We start from the raw sequence: 20,640 nt of genomic DNA, 5'->3' as shown, positions 1-20,640 counted from the left end.
TTGGCTCTTGCTGCTGTATTTTCTTCTGGGATTAGACCAGTGGCGCCCAACCTTCCTAATGCTTTGACGCTTTAGTACAGTCCTTCCTGTTGTGGTGAGCCCCCAACACACACCATAAAATTATTTTCAATGCTATTTCAAAACTGTAATTTTGCTACTGCTATAAATCTTAACGTAAATATCTGATGTGGTGGGGGAGATGAGATACGCAACCCCTGTGGAAAGGGGTATTCAACCCCCAAAGGGGTCTTGGCTCACGGTTGAGAACCGCTGATGTGGGCAATTATAAAGACTTGCACCCGCCATCCCAACACCACCCAGAGAGCTGTTCATTCCTTCTCTGCATTCACATCTGTGCCTTTTCCTGACTCCTGAGTTTCGGCTTTTGACCGAGTGGCAGGCACACAGAATTCAGCTTCCTAAGACGGATGTTTTCATTTGATGACATGCGTTTTTTCTTCCCTACCTTTTCAGAAACTGGTAGCTTTCCTAAGTGCCAAGTGGTGTTTCATCCCATCACGTGTGTGTCCATTCATTTCCTGAAGGGCTTCTTGGTTGCTTCCAAGTTGTTATGTAAAACTTGCTGTGTGCAGGGTCCTGTGTAGACATGAACTTTCAACTTCTTGGTCCAAATCCCAAATATATGACAGTTAGGTCACAGTTGGACTATAGTTTTGTAAGACTTCCCAGTAATCTTCCCAAATGGCGGCACCCTTTTGCGTTTCCACTAGCAATGAAGGAGCATTCCAGTTCCTCTATTTCCTCACCAGCATTTGGTTTCCTCAATGTCCTGGGTTTGGGGCATCCAAACAGGCATATTGTTTCACTGTTGCTTGAATATGCATTTCCCCAAGGGAGTGTGCACAAAGGTTCGATGTGGAGACTCTTCTCATCTGCTCACATGGCAGTGCTGTGTGTTCAGACCTCTGGACTACAGTTTTTAAGGCAAATGTTAGTGTTCTTACCGTTGAGTTTGAAGATCTGCTTGTATGTTTCTCATAATAGTTTTTTTTTTATCTGATAAATCCTGAGCAAATGTTCACTCCCAGGCTACCTCTAGTCTCATTTCACATTGTCTTTTGTAAAGCACAAAAATTTAATTTTAATGAGGTCCAGACCATTGATCCTTTCTTACAGAGAGCATCCCTCGGGGAATGTGTCTAATATCGTCATCATCATTGGCACATCTGGATTTCCTTCCCCAGCATCTCCCAGGAAAGTTGTTTTGGGTTTTACATTTAGTTTTGTAATCCACTTTGGGTGACTTTGTGTGTGTGTGTGTGTGTGTGTGTGTGTGTGTGTGTGTGTGTGTGTGTGTGTGCGTGTGTGTGTCACCAGTACAACCTGTGCCTGGATCTCTCTTTGTATGTGAATGCACAGCTGTTTCGTGTCTGGGTAGAAATGTCCATCCTATTTCCTTTGATAGAATCTGTACTTCTAACAAGCTCTTTTGTCAGTGTATCTGGTCTAAGGAGTACATTTTGAGAAACATTGCTTTTAACACATTGCCTTGCTGTTGTAGTCAGTATTAAAACAACCGACCCTCTATTCCTTGTTGCTAACTGGACTTTATTTATATCAGAGACCACCTCTTATTTACAGCATCTGCCCCTCCCTGCTGTGCAGGGGGAAAGGCTGACCTCGCCCACTTGGGCATAGCCAGAGTGATATAGCATGGCTGTAAGTATCAGGGACACACCCATGCGGCCCTCTTTTCCCTCTCCTGCCTGGCTGAATGGACCTTTGTGTGAGTACTCTCTTAATAAACTATCTGTGATCAATCTATTCTGACTCCTTTGCGATCCACTTTACTGCTGGGCTGTGGACTTTAGATGACAAGGTCCCAGTGTTGGTAACCCCTGCACATTTCTCCCCCGACTCCTCTCTGTCACCTCAAGCAAGAGCAGCGCAGAACCCAGGCTCAATACAAACTTGTCAAAGTGAACTTCTCCTTTGTGTATTCTGTCAGCATCAGATTGGTGGGGCACAGGGCAAGGCAGCAGGTTCCTGTTCCTGTCCAGTCAACTCTCCTTTCCTATAAAACACAGCATCTTGAAAAGGCTCATCTCTGCCCCGGAGTCTGCAAGTGGCCTGCTTTCTAAAACAAACAAACAAACAAACACAACAACAACAAAAAAAAAAACCAAAAAACAGCTTCCCTAACTAACTTTCCCACTCTCTAACCAAACACCTGCAGCTTCCCTAAGATTTCTAAGCTATATTATGGTTTTTTTTTGTTCTGAGAAAAAAATTACGCATATTTTATTATTTCAGCTTTGCTGAAATCAAGAAACTTTACATGCTCACATCACAACTCCAGCAATTGGCTGTGGACATGCCAGGTTGGTAATGCGCGGATGGGAAAGGCTTTCTAAAAATCCTAAATTAAGAATTCTCTGGTTTGCAATAGTGTGAAAGAGGACTTCCATCCTCTTTCAAAGGACTCCTAGGTACAGTCACTTCATTGCAGAAATGGGCACATTTTGTTTTACAAACGTATTTGTCAAAGGCTGTTCTTTTGTAGGGGATGGAAGGCAAAGTTCAGTGCACTTCCTACATGGGTAACACTTTTAGCTTCTCAGCATCCTCGTTGGTAACCTAGGAGGTCTAAACTCAAAGACTAGTGGGAGTGTCCTTATGAATAAAGCTTTATCTGGACACAGCCACAACCCGTTCTCACCAGTATTGTCTATTGATGCTATTGCACAAAATTTATGAAAGCAGACAGACTAGTCCCAGTAGAAATTTCTTTGGGAGTGCAAAAATATTTGCCAACACGTTTCAGAAGAGATTTTTACAAAATAGCTCCTAACAGAAACTACTAGCCGGTCTCAGAAGTATACTCTTAACTCTACAAAGAGATGTCACACACTCGTGTTCATTGGGTTCAAGACCATTCTTGTAAGTTTCCCAAGAGATTCACACGTGATGAGCACACCGAGGGAAGTGCCCACCTTGGCATTTGTGTTTCACTGATTCCTGATTCATTTACTGACCAAGTTACAGATTCTCGACTTCAATACCTCCTCTTGACTCGACTTCTGAAAATCAGCTGGTTTCTTCATCAGCCATGGCTGATTTCACTCTTAGTAACTTTCTCTGATATATCTTGTCCTTCTCTCTTTCTGTGTACATGTGTGTGCGTGTGTCTGTGCATATGTGATGAGTGCATGGGTGGATGAGTGCAAGCATGTGCAAGCCAGGGGTCAGTGTTGAGGGTCTTCTTCAGTTTCCCCCACTTAATTGTTGAAGACAGAGTCTTTCACTGAACTTCCGTCTCGCCGATTATGCCATCATTAAGCCCATGAGATTTTCTGTTCTCCTTTTTCCCAGTAGTGGGATGATGGGGAATGTACCGTGTATGTTCACCTTATTGATTACTGAATAAAGTACTTGTTTGGCCAATGAGACAGCAGGTTAGACGGGACTAGGAGTCAAAGAGGATTCTGGGAAATGTAGTAGAGAAGTGGTGATCCAGACAGGAAGTGACATAGCCAGGAGACTCATATTTACGCAAAGGAAACAGGAAGTGTCCCCACTTCCCCTTCGCCTCCTCCAGTGGCGGGATGTGAGCCATCGGCAAGGAGGGACGCCAATAAGGAGTCCAATAAGATAAGTCTTATAAAATATATAGGTTTATGTTAATTGAGACTGAGCTAACAGATGGGAATCCTAGTGATTGGCCAAGCAGCATTTAAACCCAATACAAGTTTCTGTGTATTCATTTGGGCTCTAACCTGGGCGGGCGGCTGTCATAAAGCACACACGTGGTGGTGGGGCTCGGCGGCTTTTGGCGGAAAGATTTATCGTAACAGTGGAATTATAGGCTCATACTGCTGCAGCTGGTTTTTCTCTGTGGACGCCCGAGATCTGAGCTAGGTTTGCACTTTACTGCCTGAGCCACCTCCAAGCTCCCCTTAAATCCGGCTACCACTCTTTCCTGTGTATTATCTCTGCTACAATAATCGATGTTGTTATTTGACTAGCTCATTGCCTTCTAAAATCAAATTGGAGAGGTAAAACTTGAAGGCAATGAGAAGGGCAACTGGTGGCCAGGTCACGTGAGTCACAGCATCTGGGTGAAGCAAAGCTTGCCATCATCGGGGTCAGGAAGGAATGGACATGGGCTTTGTTGTCACTGTGACCTGCACATGAACCTAGTTTCTCTCTCCTTAGCTGCCCACAGCTATCTCAGGAATCATGCCTGACGTCTCTGAACCTCGGCTTTTTGATCTGTGAAACGAAGAGAGCAATGCATGACCATATGATGCCTCTCATAGAATGGCCTCCCGGGAACATACAGGAGCCAGGCTTTCCCTGCCTCAGCAACTGGTGGCTCAGCTAGGAGCTGTTGGCATCCAGAGGGACTGCCTTTGTGTGGAGGTAGAAGAGACACAAGACGGATCCAGGGGTCTACGTGACTTGTCTGCTGTCATCTGCACAGCCACCACTGAGCTGTAAGAAACTCACGTTCAGACTTCTGTTTCAGGCTAGGAATCCGGTATTCTGGCAGATCAGTTTCTTCATATGCTAAACGGGAACAGACACCATCCAACCGAGTTCGTGAACTAGTCAAGGGGCTCTCATCTTCACTGCTTTCTGAACATGGAATGCTCTTTCCTGTGCTCCCACAGGAGCCGGAACTAATTGCCATCCTATTCCTATCCCATTTCACTTGTTGCTTAAGTACTGGTTGTGACTGGTGTGGCCCAACCTTCAAGGGACTTGCCTTCCAGTAGCAGAGTGATGTTGCAACAAACTTCAGGCTTATTTTTATCATTATATACCTGTATCTGTGTGTGTGTGTGTGGGGGGGTGATGTGCACCTATGAGCTCCGATGCTTTTGAACGTCAGAAGAGGCTGTAGTATCTCTTGTAATTGGAGCTGCAGGCTGCACAGTGCGGGTGACGGGGGCCTAATCCCAGCAGATGGGGTGCTGGGAACAGAACTCAGGTCCTCTGCAGGAGCAGGAGCAGCACATACTAATAACCGCCAAACCATCTCTCCAGCACCAACAAATTAAAAAAAAAAGAGAGAGATACAGACTACAAAATGCTTATTGGCAGCCTAAACAGGGTGACACTTGAGGCAAAAGATGACCCAGACATGGCTGTCCATTTGCAGCACTGGGAAGAGTGAGGGCAACTGAGAAACATGATCACACAAGCATTCTGGAGATCAGGGCAAGGCCAGGGCTGGTGCCGGAGTGAAGAAGATGAAGGAAGAGGAGAGAGCAGAGTCTGGGCCTATTCTGTGCTGGAGGTCATCTGCCAGGGTGAGGGGTATAGATTAACTGGGAGTCAAATGGAAAGTGCTAAGTAGAGTTGGGACATGAGTCATTTTAAATAATAAATTTGGAAAAGCATATGCTGAAAGCAGGGTAAGTATCCCACCATTGTTTAACTCCCCAGAACATACACATGGCCAACATACTCGAAAGCGCCCTGTACCCCTGGGGTTATCAGCAATGACAAGTCCCCTTTCCTTCGGGAGCTGCTAAGGACTGTGACAACTGTTTCACCCCAGAAGTCCAACGAGTCTCAGAGAATCACCATGAGTCTCTGTGGGGCACTCCACATGTTTGCTGACTCTTGGGTGCTTGATGCTTCCATTTGACACCATCTACCGAGTCCAAATAATAAAACTAAAGTGCTACCACTATTGACCGTGACTTACAGAGCACCTACTAGCAGCTGCCTTTGTAGCAACCACTTGTAACAACCTACTGTACACATTAGGTCCACAGGGGGATGACAGAACAAGCTGTGGTCTTGTGGACTGATCTTTAAGCAAATGAGTTGAATGACAACGTTATTTAACTTTTGTCCGTGGTGAACTTGGAGAAATGAAGAAAATGCCAACATCCGTATTCATTCACTCATCACCAAATGTAATTCTTGTAATTTCACATAGCTTCTTTCCTCATTCAATACCACTCTGCTCCAGAAAGCACAACCCTTTAAGGGGCCCAAAGAAGGAAAAAGAAGTCAGAGGTGCAAACCACTCAGCAGAGGGCAAACACACAGTAGGGAGATGTCAACAGAACCCAAGCCTTCTGGGAATCTGGAGTCATCTGGTTCTCTTACTCTTTTTGGCCTCACCTACAGCACAGCAGCTTCTGCCTGGACTCTTCACGTTGAAGATGTCACCCCTCCAGATACAGGCAGGCACAATGTTTGAAACTATTTCTTTGGGCTTGGGAGATGGTTCTGTGGGAAAAGAGCTTATCCAACAAACATGGACACTTGAGTTTGAATTCCCAAACTTCTATGAAAGCCAAATATGGTGACATGAATCTGTAATCTCAACACTCATACAATGGGATAGAAAATTGAGACCAGAGAGTCTCCAGAAACTCCAAGACCAGCTACCCTGGTGTGCACAATGAAACTACAAAAAGATTGTGATTTCACTGGTTGACACTCCAGGTTTGTCCATTAAACACACACAGTATGGCTTGCATGTACCCATACTCACACACACAAACACACACACACTCACATACACACATAAAATTATTCTTTATAGCACCTGAAATATGTCTCTTACTTCCAAATCACATTTTACCCCACACTCTCACCCTTGTGAAATATCATAGTCCTTCATATTGGTACCATCAGCCCAGAGATAGTAAGGAGTCTGTGTCTCATAGAGAATAAACAGAATCGGGTATTTTCCCATCCACCACTCAGAGTTGGGTGGCTCTTAACAGGTCATTTCTTTGCCTACGACAACACCAGCCTCTAAGGAGTGCTTGCTGCACAACCACAATGGCAGCATAGACATCACACTTGACTTGGAATGGGTCTGTGAAGGACACTCCAGCCTCTTCAATTTCTTAGTAAGTTCATTAATCAATTGAGGAAAAGAAATACCAGAAGAATCTTCTAGGTGCCAAAAATGCAATTACGTTTTTTAAAGAAAAGTCTTCATCGATATTTTTCAAGGGGCTAGATGATATGTCTAACAATCTTGTGATTTTTTCATATTTTTATTTTTAATTCTCACATATTTTATATACTCATGGAGTATAATATTTTAAAAATACAGGCACATAATATGTAATTATCAAGTCAGTTTTGCTTCCTCAAGCATCTATCATCTATGTGTTGGCAACCTTCAAATGTTTGTCTTATGAAATATACTATAGATTGTGGCAGATTATAGTTCCCTTATTGTACTCATAAACTCTTTTTGCCTGAGAAAATTTTATGTGTTCCAGGTACGTGGGTGTATAAAAAAGAGGAAAAACATCAAAGATTTACTGATAGTAAGTCATAAGGACTTACTGTGTGTGTGTGTGTGTGTGTGTGTGTGTGTGTGTGTATACCAGTTATTAGGATTAAATAAAATATATATACTAATGAGATAGACATGTTTGCTTCTTCTTAAATAAAGAACTAAGTAATTTTGGCTGAATATTTGATACTGCATATTGTAAAGCACCTTTGTTTTCCAAAACTCACCAATTATCTTATAATTATCAGTGGTGACAACTCTGCCTCACACAAATAGGTAGCTCAAAATGGCGAAAGCACATGTAGGCCCATTACAGATTTGTTAGAAAATTTGTCCTAGCCCCAAGTCAAAATCCATTTGGTGGTTTGTTACGAAGCTCCAATGAGCCACTCAAGCAGCATTCTAAAATGAAATGTCCTAACACAACACAATACAGAGATGAACTAATTTGATACACGCTGAGGAACGATGGTAGGAAAGTATTGAAAGTCTTTGTTTTCTGTAACTAAACCGTCATGTTTCCATCACAGCTGTAATCTACTTGTGTTGGCACGCAAACACTGGCAGTCATAACATACAAGTGTCATGAGCTGAGCTGAGGTATTTTAGGCAGCATTTCTCAGTGTTGGGTGGTGTGATGGTGTGTGCGATGTGCTGTGCCCAGAGCCAAGGCTGCCGTGCAGGTGTACAGTGTAACATGGGTGAGTCTGCCAGAAATGACTTGGATCCACACAGAGTTTGATTTTGAATTAATGTCTGGTCAATGAGTGTTCAGAAACCTTTCACTGTTGTCAAAATTATCTCAGCCTTCTACTCTGTTACCCATAATCCAACTTTTCTCTCTTCTACCTTCTATTCTTCCTAGCTCTAGTGGCCATTTACACTCTCTCTTAACGAGGTCAACAGTTTCAGCCACAACCCACGAATGGGAACTCACTTTTGTGTTTTCTGTCTTTAGTTTACCACCTCAATGATCTCATCAAAACTCATCCTACAAATGAAAACAATCGGGACTCAGAGATGTCAAGTGTCTTACCCTAAATCACACAGCTTTTAAGGGGGCAAAATCAAAGTCACCACCGAAGTCTAGTAGTCTTCTTCTCTCGACAACATCTGGCCAAGTCAAGGTCATTCAGCGTTTGCTCAGCCCTGGAGCAGATGGTGACCCATGTGCAGATTTGCAGACATCTGGAACAATGGGACACCCAGGTCTGCAGAGTCAGGAGCTAAACGGAGGCTGATCGATCCACAGGAGGGCTCGGGAGAAGAGGAGGGACCAGCTGGGGAGACAGATTTTTGAGCGTCTTCTGGCGGAATCTAAAAATTACTAACCTTCTGCATGTCAAAGATATTTTTTTGTCGATACATGCAAAAGCGCCATGCTGAGAGGAAGCCCGAGTGAGCACATGGGGAGCACGCAGACTCAGAAGTTGAAGCTGGAGAAATCCCTGCTGACAACCTCCCAAGGGCAGGCTTGGAGCCGACCCCAACCCTGTCCTGCCCCTGTTTTGATTCAAGGTCCTTCCTGGCACCTACAGTCTTCTGATCTTGGTTCAGGTAAATCTTCCTCTTTGGAAACCAAGGTGGATGCAGGCGTTTGCTCATGTTCTTGCTCTATGATCCTCCTGCCTGTATCTTCTGCTCCTACCTCTCCCCTCTGCATCTTTGTGTTTTCTATATGTTTTTCCACAAGCATCTCTTGTCCCTGAAGGACGGGAGTTCACTTTCCTTTGCGACAGGCAGGACTTGCTAGTACCACACAGCAGAATGCAAGTCTGGAGGCTGTAATGACACAAAATCAACCTGTCCTCCAATATCATAAGACTTCTGCAAGAGTCCGTGCCCTTTAAGTATACAGAGACTCCTCACACAGGCTGCAGAAATTCACAGTTAACTATAACAAACACACTAACGTCACATGGGGTGGCAAGAAAAATAGTGCCTAAAACCCCCGTGTCATTTTGAATTTGGACTGCAGTTTGATTTTATGGTTCCTGAGGACAAAGGAGAGGAAAATAAGGAGAGGGGAAGAGGGAAGGAGAGGGAAGAATAAAGGAGAGTTAAATGAAGATGAAAGAGGAATGGAAAGAAACAGAAAAGAAACAGGGAGAAAGGAAGGGATAGACAGAAGGACACAAAGAGAGGCAGAGAAAGAATAGGAGAGGAAGGAAGGAAGGAAGGAAGGAAGGAAGGAAAAGAAGGAAGGAATGAAGGAAGGAAGGAAGGAAGGAAGGAAGGAAGGAAGAGAAGGGGAAGAGAGAAGGGGTAGGAAGGAGAAGACAGAGGAGGCAAGGAAAAGACAAAGAAGGATGAGGAAAAGGGAGAAAGACAGAGGAACTGGAAGAGAAGGAAGGAGAGAAAGGGAGTAAAGAGCCGAATTAAACATCGAATTGTCCCAGAAGAGGTACCTGGCAGTGCTGGGTCCCCGCTTCTGGCTTGTCCATTTGAAGGAGCCGCTCGCTCCCTGGAACAGAAATCACAACCTCCTGTTCCCATGATGGTATTTTTATGTCGGTGAATAAGACACCTGGACCCAATGGGGGGGCGGCTAAAAAAGATGGTTCCTATGAAGAGGGTGACCTATTCTGGTCTAGTTGATGATAAGATGATTTTCTCTCTTCCTATCCAAAACCAATGCTCAAAGACCAGCAGCCTCAGCTTCTCTGAGGTGTGCTAAGATGTGAAGAACTTCTGACCTCAGAACTAGCCTTTTGCTCGGATAAGAGACCCATAGAAGAGTCATACACACATTCCACTTTAAGAAGTAATTCCCTGAAACATTTCTTCTCATGGCCTCTCTCTTAAGAACTGGATGTTGACTTCATATACTGATTTTCTGCCCTAGCAAAGAGCTAGACCCCTGGCCATATCCATGACTGCACATTAATGTCACCAGAGAGGCTGTATAAAACACCCTAGTACTTGGATGCCAACCCTCAGAGACTGGTAGTGCTCAGAACCTGGCGCACGTTAGGTTTTTTTTGTTGTTGTTGTGTTTTGTATATAAAATGCCTTCATTTTTGAAGTCTTGGTCCTCGGGTTTTTGTTGTTGTTGTTGTGTTTTGTATATAAAATGCCTTCATTTTTGAAGTCTTGGTCCTCAGAAGTGGCCCTACTAAAGGGTGATTATATCATCCTGGATGAGCTCATCATCTCATGGACCCATGGGAGGCGGCGTATACCACAGAAGACTAAGTCATGACAGACAGTAAGCTCTCAGAGGGTTTATCTCTTCCCTGGGCCCTTTTCTCTACTTTTTCTTGGTTCCTGGCTACTCTGAAGTTAGCAGCTTTGCTCTTCCGCCAAGCCATGATGTCTTGCCTCACTACAGGCCTGCAGTGATGGGGCCAAATGACCACACAAGGAAACCATGAGTCTAAATCATTCCTTCTTCCTTCAGGGCGCTATCTCAGACATTTTATTAGGAATGAAAAGATCACATGACAAGAAATGAATACGCTTTTGTTATTCTCAGATTAGTCGCTTACTGTCACACTTCTGACTCACCCTTACAGCCACTGAATCTCAGAGGAAGTATCAACCCAGCCGGGAATTCCATCTGAAAAGGACTGGGGCAGGAGGTTTTCAGTGATCCTTAAATCACACTCCAGCTCTGAGAGACCCTTTTCTCCACATCCCGTAGTGTTCAGAGAGTCAACAGGGCTGTCGGCATATCTGAAGAAGATCTTGCCACCTGCTATCCTTGGGCAATTTAGAAATAGCTTCCCTTATGCCAACAGCGCAATGCAAGCTGGGAAAATTTGAAACTCCTAGGACCAGTGTTTTATAATTCAGACACCTGAATTCCAGTGACACCTTTGATATTAATGGCTATGGGACATTACACTTGGGGGGGGTGATTAGGTTGTGTTTCTCCAACTTCCAAAGCCATGGGGAGCCAGAGAGGATAAGTGTGAGTCTGAAACAGGGTACACAATTTGGGGTTTCCAGTAGGATGGAGGGAGAGCATGAGTCTCCTTAAGACAATGCCCCCACAGCACCCAAATTGTGATCCGGAATGTACTTTACAGTCTAGGAAGTGGTCTTCCAGGTCTCCCGAGCCTTTTGGCTATGTCTGGCTGATGTGAATTCTGAGTACAGCATGGTGCAGACTTGTCTTTAGGCTGGATGCAGTTGATTTTCTCTACTACGCTCCAAACACTTAGAGGTACAGAAATGCACACAAATGTCAACGGATTTGGACCACTTATTTCTGAGCCTAATTTCCATAAATATACTGTGGAAATGCTGTCTGCTCTGCTGGTGGTGGTGATACACATGAGCACAGGGAGATATGTCTTCACACATACACACACACACACACACACACACACACACACACACCACACACGTGATTACATTTATACTCTTACATGTTTTCCTCAAATCAAGTACACATGTCATACATATATAAGGTTTGGTTCATATATGTCTATCCTTGTGTACATATACATGCATGTATATGTGTTTACATATGATGGTTGAGGCACAAGAAACATCATAGGTCTGACAAGATTTGATAAGTTCTCTAAGGGATTAATGTGTAAGCCAAGAATATTAATAGTTACCGATATGTTTATTCAACATACTTTACTGATTATCCAAGATATGTATGTCAGTGGAAGGTGCTGGGAATTCAATAACAAAGAAGATATCCAGCTCTCTATTTCTGTGAAAGTCATGCCATGGTTGGTGGAAGACAGGATCCCTGAGAAGCGGCCCACTTGCTACCTATTCTGGGGCGGCTGCACTGCCCCCAGCACAAAGGACTTGCCGTCTCCATCTTCATCTGAAAGTGAGTTTCCAGATAGACAAAGTACTGCCCACCTGGCCCAGTGTTCAATCCCAACTAGAAGAAATGCTCGGCAGCTGGGCAGAACTTTGCAAAGGTAGGTTCGTTCATGCAGACCCTATGGGTTCAAATCCCTGCAGTTACTTCCCTGCAGCTTCTTCCTTAGCCCTATCTGAGGTTCTAGGGGTTCCCAGGACCCGTTGTCTTCCCATCTCACTCTGATGGTCTTGTAGCCCTAGGGACTTCTACTTGGCCTCTCTTCCTGGGTCCTCACACACACTTCCTGTGTCTCAGTTGTTTTCTTCCATTTCTTCCCCTAGTTGTGGCTTGGGGGCATCTACATTGCAAGACTTCGAAGGACCACCCCAGGTCATTATGTGTCCTCAAAATACCCCGTGAGACTCATTTGAAACCCACAGTCAGTGAGTAACACAGTACCATGAGTCAGACATTGGATCCTCTCTTCCCAGGCTCCAGCAGAATTTAAAGACCGTACCTGTCTAAGTGAATCAAATTACTATTTCCTAAATAGCATGAGGGTTTATCTTGCAGCTCTTCCTTGGGAAAAGGAAATTTTCTACTCCTCAATTTTGACAAAGTTTGAGAACCTTCTTTGCTCAAAAACGGATTCATAGGGGGACAGCAACCCGAGATTTTTCTCCACATCCCATCTGTCACTCTTGCCAAGTATACGGAGATGGAGCACAGTTTAATTCTTTGCATATATCCCAGCATCTCCCAGGCTCTCCTTTGTCTCCCCTCCCCTCCCAGAATATTTACACCTCCTCAGTCTTCACTCTTCCCATCCCTGCAGGAGAATGATCCAATTTCTAAGACTTCTGCTCTGCCAACAATGCCTGGCATAGGGTTGTCTTCTCCCTGAGATGCCTGCCAGGCCAACTCACACACAGGGTGCAACCACCAGCCACCCCTTTACTTGGTATAGATGTCAAGATTTTCGTTGGTCTGAAGCTGCAAAATGCAATAATTCTGTGGCCTCCACTTAGCAAGCCCGTCTCCTGATAGGCGAATCTACCTGTTACATGCTAGTAGCCAGGCCTGAGGACTGCTAGATCACTCAGGAGCTACAAGGCCAGTAGGATGTTGGCAACAAGAAGGGAAGCTGACAGAGGAAACCAACAAGGCAGCAAAGGGAGGAAAAAGCCCAGTGTGTAGTTCAGAGAAACCTGGGAAGAGAGGAAGACATAGACAATAGCCAGGAAAGAGACCACATGGGGCAAAGAACATGAGGAGTGCCGGGAGATAAATGACAAGAAGAGAGCTCTCTGGGATTGTGTTTTACTTGGTGAAAAAAATAACTATAGAATTTCATATTGCAGATCTACCTCATTGTTCAAATAGCTCATGGCTCTTCTCCAGCCACACAGTGCCATCAATGACTATTTTCTAGAGAGGCAAAGAGACTATATATTTATCTTTGACTGCAGCACACACTCTGACAGCCATTTGCACAGAGGATTTTTATCAAGGGTGCTACAGAAAAGACGTGTACAGAAGTAGATGAGATGTGTCTACTCCAAGTCCTGCTCTTGGGCCACTATACTTTGCTGCATCACTGTCAACGAGACACGCCTAGAAAAAAGCCAGTGCATTGAGTGAACAAATATGATTTATTCCCTGCCTAGTGTTCTGTGTTTTGCTAGCAGGGCCTCTAGTCATGCCAAGGGATCCTTCTCATTATCATTTTTTGGATCATCATTAGCGCAGGTCATTTCCACCCTGTGTGCTGTTGTTTCCAGAAACTTAAAAAAAATGTTTATCTTTATTTACATTTATGAGCATGCAAGCACACGTGTGTATGGGTGCTTGTGGAAGACAGAAGAAAGGTGTCCTTGCCTCATTTCTGTTGCTGTGAAAAATTCTCTGAGGAAAAGCAACAAGGAGGAGAACAGGGTTCATGGACTTCCATCCAGGTCATCATCCATTGTGGGGGAAGCCAAGACATGAACTAGACGGATCATATCCACAGTGAAGAGCACGCATGATAAGGCCAGTGAGATGTGGCACTGGCTTAGAATCCCAGTGCTCTCTGAAGGGACAGAATAGGCACACTGGCTAGACTAGCCACACTGAGCTCCAAGTTCTAGTGAGAGACCCTGACTTAATATGTAATGTGGCAAAAAATAAGGAAGACACTCCAGTTCACCCTCTGACATCCACAGAGGAGAACATGTGTGCATATATGTCTGTCCACCTACACACCTAGTCTACATACAAGCAAACACACACATATATACATGCCCCCAACCCTTCCACAAATGTCTTATAATCTTTTAAATGGGCTGACGGTTTCATGTTGGACATGCAGCTGCATGGGTTGGGTAGGCTGGGAAGCAATGTAGGCTATTCTGATGAAAGGATGCTTACACGAAATTACCTGCCCTACCTTCTCACTTTCAAATCATTTCCAGTGTCCAGAATGCACTGGACAGATTGGCTGGCAACAGCCAAACACCCAAGAAGGACATATTTAAAAGATACTGCTATAACTTGAGAACCATATTGTTGAGTTTCCTTGTAGCTGTGACAAAATACCCAACAAAGGCAACTTAAGGAAGGAAGATTTTACTCTGGCTCAAAATTTAAGAAGGGCTATGGTCCAGCATGGCAGAGGATAAGGGGGTAGGAGCTTGAGGCTGATCTCTGCAGTCTAGAAGAGAGGGGTGAGGAAGAGGGGCCAGGCTGAAGTTTCCAAAACAACGGCATCACCATATGAGGAACAAATGATAACATGGGAAAATTTCACATTCAAACCACAACAAATACATGCTGTGAAGTCATGGTCTGAAAAAGGTAGACTAGCTCTGCTCCGCGCAGATACCATGTGAGAGTTTCCCAGCCCTGTAGCCTGCTGAATTCTCTCGTTACACGTTCTATTCATCAGGCTTCTTATTGTCTTGATTTTCAATAGTGAGTGGCTTGAAGGAGTTCTACAATACAGATGCAAGCCGCTCTATCGTTTCTGGGCTCTCTGCCCTTCCCTACTGCCTGCTCCCTCTCTGCCTAATGCTGAACACACATGCCTTTCCACATCTCAGCCTGAAAAGTACTCACAAGTCCATCAAGGCCAAGCCTGCCCTCAGGCTTCCCAGCACTCCAGCCCTGGACCGTTTCCACCTCCCTACTTTCAAACCCCTTTGTCCCTGCCTCTTTCAAAGGGTGTTATTCTCTTAGGTGTATACTCTGTTCTCTGGAGTTGGAGATGCTCAGGTACAGGATGGATGTTTATAAAACTCTTCACTGAAGTGAACCCATTATCATCATCCCTGACCCATTGCTCCACATGAATTTTCTGTATTGATTGATTCAGGGCATCTTAACAGCACGGAGATGCAAAAAAAATCTCTGGAAGGCATTGGCTTGGATAACCAATCAGGAAGCTTCTCCCCGAAGAGAGGGCTGATTCTCCCTCACTCAGTAGCCATCAATTGCCCGTAGCTCTTCATCTAAGAGTGGGGAAGCAGACTTCCTTAAACACATACCAATAGGACCAATACTAAATGGATTCAGATATATATATATATATATATATATATATATATATATATATACATGCTGAATATATATTCACAATAATTAACGAAGAGGTCATGAATTTGAGAGTAAGTAGGGAGAACGTGGGAGAGTTGGGGGGCAGCATGGAAATGATCCAAATCAGTACTCTTGCAGGAAATTTTCAAAACAAATTAAAAGTGAAAAACAGAAAAAGAATGCTGAAGAGCCATCTCAACGAAGGGAATCTATTTCTGTTTACCAGGTGGGAAGACCATATGCAAGACGCTTGATTACAGGACTGGCGATGTACACCAGAAGGCAGGGGGTAGCCCTGTGTCCTGGATTTGAGAATGGGGGGTGGTTTTCCAAGTAATTCTAAAATCAAAAATGCAAGCTGAACTGTTGGGGACAAGACATGAGCTACAAAAATGAGTCATTAGGATGCGTTCCCATCTCCAAGTCACATGGAGACTACACAGCTGAGGCATCATTTCAGAAGAGCATGAACCAAGAGGGCTGGAGGGGTGGGGAGGGGCAGTGAGGATCTATGACAGAATGCCCATGAGAAACGCACAGGTTCTCATGCTCCCCTCACATCACTTACATGAAGAATACCTTGGGTATGGCGTTTCCTGAGGATTCTGCATCAAATTACCAAGAACGTGGTGGACCACGGGGATAGAGGTGTATTCCCCTAGAGGTCTGGGGCTTAGAGGTTGGAAATGAATGCCTGTGAGCTAAAAAAAAAGGGGGTGCCTATGGGCCATCCTTGCCCTGTCCTGTTTCCAGTGGCTGACTGCAGGTTTTGGTTCATGGCTGTCACTCCATCGTCTGTAGTGTTGTTCAGCTAGCTACTTCTCTTCTATGTGCATGTCTAGTCTCTCTACAACCCTGTAATATAGTGGGAAATTACCAATATGGAGTCAGGTAGAAATACAAGGGTATTTAATAGGGAAAAGCCTTACTTACAGAGCGACCTAGCCAGCCGGTGTGGCAGTAGTCTGTACGCAAGCCCAAAAGAGAAACCGAAAGCAAAAACGCAGTCATCCTACGTCCCCTGACCACGCCCTCGCAAGCTTGTAAGGGCGTGGTCAGACACATCTGTAGCCAGCCCCTAAGTAGGCGTGGCTACAGCTTCCCCTACACTGTAATATGAATATATATGATTGCCTTTAGCACTTTCTCTAGCGACACTTGATACCTTCCCACTCAAAGTTCTTAGTTACATCTGTAAGGTTTTCTTTGCCACATAAAGGGATGCCCACAAGCCCTGCAGACAACCGAGGGTCAGAAGCTATAAACAGGCAATTCCCTCATTTACCATGAAACTGTAAGACAATTGAGTTCTTACATGATCTCCATCACCTTGGTTTTATGGACCTGGAGGATCCAACTCCACCTGGGACTTGAGCTTTTGCTGCAAGCATCAAATTCCCAGCTTCTCTGAGTATAGCTGAGTGTCAGCCTCACTACTCTCCTCTCTGTATCCTTGACAAAATCTTCCTCGTGTCTTCCCAATACACTTCAGTTCACACATGTGTCCAAAGGAGATTTTACATGGAGCAGACTTCAATCCACTCAGCTTGGGAAGATGCCACTCCCAAGCCCCTCCAGGAAAGTCAGCAAAGACTTTTTCAGATGAGGTTTGAAATATTCATAAAGAAAAGAAAATCTATATTTCAGATTCCAAACCCAGAAGATCTGCTCATGACTTTGAATGGTCACTTAGGGAAAAAAAACAAAAAAAACGGAAAAGTTATAGGTCTCATCTTGGTATTCAATACATGATAGACAATGGAGGAAGCAAGAGTGGTTGGATGTGGGTATGAACAGAAGGTCTCATTCCAGGAAGTGATCTGCTTCATCCAAAGAACAATGGAAACCACCCTCATGATCTCCATGGCAGTATGGCAGGGTAGGAATGAGAGTCAACTTGACCCTCATTTTTATGTGAATTCCTCTGGCTGCAGGGTAGGGGTTCAGATGGAAGAGGGCAGGAGGGTTGGGTAAGGTGCAGTAATCCAGACTGGAGAGTATGTTGGAGTCAACTAAGGAACAACGTGGAGAACAGAGAACTAGAGGCATCAAGAGATAAGTGCAGATAGATCAAGGCTGTTGGTTGAGGGTGGAGGGCAAATTGTGAGGTTTCTCTGTACTTTTTACATTTATAAGGGATGGACAAAAGAGTTGATAGCTGAGGTAGAACCCTAGAGCAGGACTTGGCCTAAAAGGAAAGGCTGACTATATCTAAGCGGCCAAAGAAGGTAGGTGTCTATGCAGACAACGATCAAATATTCACTTGTAAGAGGCATGTGTATGCAGAGAACTGGGGCTCTGGGAGTGGATGAGACTTCTGAGGGACTGTGTTGCCTCTGAAAGAGAGAACTGTCCACAAAAACAAAACAAGAAAACCCACAGCCAGGAAGAGGAGGGACTAAGGGCAGACAGGAAGAGGAAATACAAGAGACCAGATATGGCTGAGGAGTCCCAGGCAGTGAGTACTGGAAAATGTCTCCTACATTTAATATGAAGGAGTGGGGATTTGGGCGTAGGACATTTTGGTAGAGAGCAATAACATGAAATCAGGGTTGGGACAGTGGAAGGGATCCAAAAGGAGACAAAAACCTGGGGTTACAGTCCTGGGGATTCATGGATGCCAAGATTGTAGCTTAAGTACTGCTGGTACCTAGTAGGTAAATAGGAAATGTGTCATGCCTTCCCCTTCTTCACTCTGAGCACGAATTTCCTTTCTCCTTTGGATGAACACAAACCTTTCACAACTTTGAGAAAGTACCAGTAAGAGTGATTTTCTACCCCTAAAATATAGAGTGTACCACAGGAAGATTTGGTGGACTTTGCAGAGCCCCCGGTGAGGGCCCTACCCTGCCTGGGGAGTGGTGGGTGGATGGAGTGCGGGGTAGGCTGGGGGTGGGGGAGGAGGGATGGGGGTAAGGGGAGGGAGAGGGAGAAGGGACTTACATGTGAAACAAGTTTGTTCCCTAACTAGAACTAATAAATAAATTTAAAAATATATAGACTGTACAGCATATGTAGTACCATTTACACAGTCCTTTTTTTCTGGGACATTTACACCAGCCAATCATCTAAGTTCATATCACAATGAAAGCAATTAGTTGACCGTGTGTATAAAAACAAGCGTTCCTTATGTGAGTCCTGCAGTTTTCAGACAAGCTTTTCAATCAGTAGGAGCCATATTTCAGATAATATCATCAGCAGTAACTCCATGGAGGGCTGTATGCAAGGCTGATATCATGGATTTTATTTATTTGAAATCCACATGAGATTTCATTTGGGGAAGCAAGGAGTTTTGTTACTTGAGTAATAGGCATAACATGCCATTCACACCTAATCACAAGAAGAAAAACTTTGAGTCTCTGGTGGGGAGAGAGCCCATGGTCAGGACCTCAACCCATAACTAACATTCAGAGACAGGGATTAAAGGGGACTGTGGTAAAGTATGGGGAAGCATTAAGCCTGTCGTAGAAAGAGTTAAATGAAGATGCACTTGGTCTCCATGGGTTACAGATGGCAGAAAAGACACTTGGAAGGGCATGTCCTGCACAGTACAGGGCTTAGGCCACCATGAGCAATGGCTAACCCCTCTGTGTCCCAATCAGCCTACCTCATCTTAGTCACGATGGATTTCTGACACTGGACACTCCCTACAAAACAGTTCCAAAGGCCGCTTGCTAATACACAAGATAAATGCTGAAATAATAAACTACATAAGAGACGGAGGAACTTCATGTCACTGGAATGAAAAGCTCCTTGCAGAGGGCTGACCCTCGGATCCTGGTTATTAATAATGGTAACAGTGGTTGAGCACTCAACCATATTTCCAGAAGTGCTTTGAGACTTCACATGCATCTCAGGTAATTCTCCCCAAATCCAGGAGTATGAAACAAACACTACTCATTCCCATGTATAAATGAAGAAAATATGTTCAGAGAGACGAGACCAAGTGTTATGTTAATAATCACTTATGCAACTGGAATCCAAACTAATGTGATCTTACTTCAATAAGTCACCTTATTATAAGTGCTTATGGGTAGGCAGGTGATTAAAAGTCAGGAGGAAAGGTAGGATGGGAGAAAGGGAGGGAGGGAGAGAAGGAAATGGGGAGGAAGGGAGGGAAGGAGAGAGATGGTTGAATATTAATAGATAAACGGATGGATAGCCACAGGGCAGACAGAAATGAATAAGTTACATATGTGGGTATTCGTTTGTTTGAGGTTAAGGAAAAGCCATGATTGGACATCGGCTCTCAAGTTATTTAATCCAGCTCCACATAAAAAATGGTCCATCACTCATTGCACCCCTCCCTGTACTCTCCTTATACAGTGCTGGACTGTAGAAGAGGTTCCTTTTCATGCTAAGATGCTAATAAGAGAGGCAAGGCCTCCAGTCAGGGATGGCTACCCAGCCACGGATCTTGATTCTCACAATCTTGTGCTATGTGTAGATGGTGTTCCAGAGATTGAGGGGTTAATTGCTTTCTGCCGGGTGGTAGAGTGGGTAAAAGTCATGGGACAAGGGTCTTGAACTTGGGACAGTGCCCATGAATCCTGGAGACAAGTAGAACTTCACTCTCCTTCTGAAATCATATTATGGAAATTAGACTCCTCATAGACTGTGAAATTATTCCTCTAATGTTCTCCCCTAGGGTTCAATAAAGTGTGTATTCATTTACTTGTTTGTTTTGGTAGATGGGAGATTTATTGAAGTTACATTAAAGGGAACCTGGGCAAGGAGAATGGGATGCTGGAGCCCTCACTGTGAGAACCAATGACTGGACTATCTTAAGGAAGACAAGAGGCTGAATCTAGGCTTCTGTTCCTCTCCAGTAGGGCACAACTTTAGGCATTATGGGATGTATGCCATTAATCAGTGGAACGTGCCTAACAGGTGCTTGGGAGTTGTCACAGGTGGACTCCTTGATATGTTCAAGACTGGGACATCTATCTGGACTGAAAGCTTGCTTTATTGCATCATGCTGGCCACAGTGAGCTTGTTCCTCACAGGGGGTTTAGTTAGTCTTTGTTTTTAGGAGTGTAGACCAGATAAACCTGCT

General features: G+C 44.4%; 1 protein-coding gene across 4 annotated transcripts in view; it reads right to left on the bottom strand.

The window, feature by feature from the left end:
* LOC107977672 (potassium voltage-gated channel subfamily KQT member 3) overlaps nucleotides 1-20,640 on the bottom strand; it is a 298,378-nt gene that overhangs the window by 111,204 nt on the left and 166,534 nt on the right. The window lies entirely within an intron of this gene.

The sequence above is a fragment of the Cricetulus griseus genome, chromosome 10, assembly GCF_003668045.3.
Source record: "Cricetulus griseus strain 17A/GY chromosome 10, alternate assembly CriGri-PICRH-1.0, whole genome shotgun sequence".
Lineage (NCBI taxonomy): Eukaryota > Metazoa > Chordata > Mammalia > Rodentia > Cricetidae > Cricetulus > Cricetulus griseus.
This window is presented reverse-complemented; position numbering and strand designations above follow the sequence as displayed.